Source organism: Arachis ipaensis, chromosome B10 (assembly GCF_000816755.2).
Source record: "Arachis ipaensis cultivar K30076 chromosome B10, Araip1.1, whole genome shotgun sequence".
In the NCBI taxonomy this organism is placed as follows: Eukaryota; Viridiplantae; Streptophyta; class Magnoliopsida; order Fabales; family Fabaceae; genus Arachis; species Arachis ipaensis.
This window is the reverse complement of record NC_029794.2, coordinates 33,157,676-33,160,785: the sequence shown is the minus strand read 5'-3', so window position 1 is coordinate 33,160,785 and position 3,110 is coordinate 33,157,676. Positions and strand designations below refer to the sequence as shown.

Sequence of the window (3,110 nt, the reverse complement as noted above, 5' to 3'; positions counted from 1 at the left end):
GGAAGAAGAAGAAGAAATACGAGGAGGAGGAGAAGGAGAAGGAGAAAGAAATGGTGAATGAGAAAGAGAAGAGCGCGTAATTTGAAAAGTTGTTACAACAACTTGGATAGACTTGGATACGAATTTTGCTTGGATATAGAGTTTTATTCAAAACTTTATTCAATTCAATAATGAAGAATAAGTTGTTACAAAGCCTATGACATACTCGCCGCATCGTATCGGCCTTTCTCCTTAAATTCCCCTCCTTCCTCACTCTCCGCTCCCTCTCAGAGCTCCATTCTCCAATGGAAGTTGAAGTGAAGTTTCGCCTCCCAACAACGACTCGCACAAAAAAATCATTGCCTTGCTCGCACCCTTCCATGCCGCAACCTACCGCCAACGCAACCTCTTCTTTGACGGTGCCGATTTGGATCTCTTGTCAAAGCGTGCAGTGCTCCGTGAGGATCAGTGCATTGGTTCACTAAAGGCAAAGGCTATTTTGATTGACAACGTGAGTAATGATTCCATATTTGACGATAAATTTTGGCATAAATTGGATAGATTTCATCATATAAACTCACACTTAATCACTAAAATAGCATACTTTTTGTGATTGCTCCTTAAATTGAACCTAAATGTGAAAACATGCATTTTTGTATTTAAATTGATCATTTTAATTCCAATTTTATGCCATTTGATGCCATGACGTATTTTGTTAAGTGATTTCAGCTCAATTAGGCAAGAATGGCTAAACAAAAGTGGAAGGAAGCATGCAAAAAGGGAGAACACATGAAGAAAACAAAGGAGAAGCACACAGCCAAGTGTGCATACGCACAACCTTCTGTGCGTACGCACAAGTGGCAAAATCAGCAAGTGTGCGTACGCACACCTCTGTGCGTACGCACAAGTCCCTGCGCGTGACTTCATTAATGAAGCACGTGGCTCGCAATTTTTAGGCTCTTTAGCCCAATTTTTTTAAGTGTTGAAGCCATTTTGGAGTGCGATATGAAGAAAATTTCATTCCATATCAAAGCATTAGCTTAGAGAGCTCACTTTTAGGATAGAAAGCATAATTTAGGAGTAGGAGTAGTGTAGTGTAGAAAATTCTCCCTTAGGGTTTATTTAAGTTTTATTATAGCATTTTATAGTTTAAGCTTTGATCTTGAAGTTTGCTCATCTCTTTTGTAAGTACTCTTTAATTACATTACTTTGTTACATTTTCTTATGGTTCAAGTTACTTTGTTAATATATGGAATTTTGGTTTCTTGGATCTTTTGTTTATGAATTTGATGCTTTATGATTTCTCTATGCTTGATTGAGTTTCTATTGTTGATATTGTGAATAGTTTGGTGATATTTTCATTTTTCTTTGCTATTTCCTATGTTTTGGTTTTATACCCACCAAGTGTTTGTGAAAATGCCACTTGGAAATTTTGAGTAGATTTTTACACTTGGGTAGTTAATTGACTCTTATTTCCATTGACGCTAGCTTTTTACTAAGAAATAAGTAAGTTAGCTAGGACTTATGGATTAAGGTCAATTATGCTTGCTTGACTTACTCCTCGATGTTAGGGGTTGACGAAGCGAGATTGACTCATCATAGTTGTCATAGTTATAGTTATGATAATGATAGGATTCCTTAATTCTCATTCCCAAGTCAAGGCTCTTTTATGCATTTATAGCATTTTCACTAGTTTTGACCTTACTTCCTTTTTACTCGCATTAATTTCAATTTTGATCCCTTCTTATTTCTTTCATCCCTTAGTTCTTTTAATTTTCGTTTTATATTTCAAAATCCCTTTATTTCACAACCAATAATGTACACCTAATTTGTGTTGTCCGAGGAAAGACGACTCGGGATTTAAAACTCCCGGTTTTTATTGGTTTGTGTTGTGACAAATGAAATTAAACTTTGATTGAGAGTAAGTTGTTGGTTTGGACTATACTTGCAACGAGATTCTATTTTGTGAAATTTTAAACCAACATTAATTCTCATATCAGTGAGCTGCATGGAGGAAGACGAGGAAGATTTGAACCCTAGGGTTGGTCTTGATTGTGTCGCGAAGCCTGGAAGCTTGGGCAAGTGGAATCTAGGGTTTTGGAGAGGGTGAGGAATAAGTTTAGGGTGAAGGGGGAGAATGAATTCATGGGTTTTGGAAATATTAGAAGTGTTTATGAATGGAAAGGTTTGAAATTAGAGGTGGATGAGATCAGACAAGCTTTGACTTTAGGACTCTTTACAAGATTGAATATGAGAGTGTTGATCCTGAGGAGGCTAAGCGGGTATTGAAGGAGTTCTTGAAGTTGTATTGCATTATTAGAATATTATGTACATAGTTTGTTTAAAGTTACATACATACATAATACACTCCTCAACAATTTTGCATATCTTGCTTCTTTGTGTTACATAGCTTAATCTCATTTCAAATCAGCTTGTAGCCGAAGTCAGATAGAGTTTTTACTTTTTAGTCACACCCACAGTTTTGAATGACATTACTAACACTATTTGCCACTTATGAGAGATCACCGTCAGGTAGGATCACATGTAGGGTTTAGAGTTTGGTTAGAAATGTTGGATAAAAATAAGCATTAAAGATTACAACTCTTGTTTAAATTATTTGTGATCGATTTTGTTAACGCCTCAATCTTTTTTAGTAAAAAATGAATTTTTACTATTTTTATTTTATATTATTTTTATACTATCAAACTAGTGTATGAACCCATGTTCAGCACGGAAAAATTTATAAAAGTAAAAAAAGTTTTTATGTTTGGATATTTAAAAAAAAACACACACACAATAATTATTATTTTAAAAAACTTATAAAATTATTATTAAAATCAAATTTTAACTTAAAAATAATGAATAATCATCATTTTACACTTTTTAAAAGTAAAATAATTATACATCGATTTCAATACAGAATTTAAAATAAAATTTAAATATTTACATTAGAATCCTATTTTTTTAAAGACTTCTCTATAAATAACATTGATGGTTGAATTTGCAGACATTCCTACGTGATTCATAAGTAAAACTTTTAAATCTCTCTTGCTCTTAACTTTTGAAAGTGCCACATATAGTTGGCCATGTGTAAAAACTGGTTTGGACAAGTACAATCCAACATGACATAA

The 3,110-nt window shown here is 33.8% G+C and overlaps 1 pseudogene; it reads left to right on the top strand.

Annotated features, from left to right (window-relative positions):
• LOC107620497 lies at positions 285-2,315 on the top strand (annotated as a pseudogene).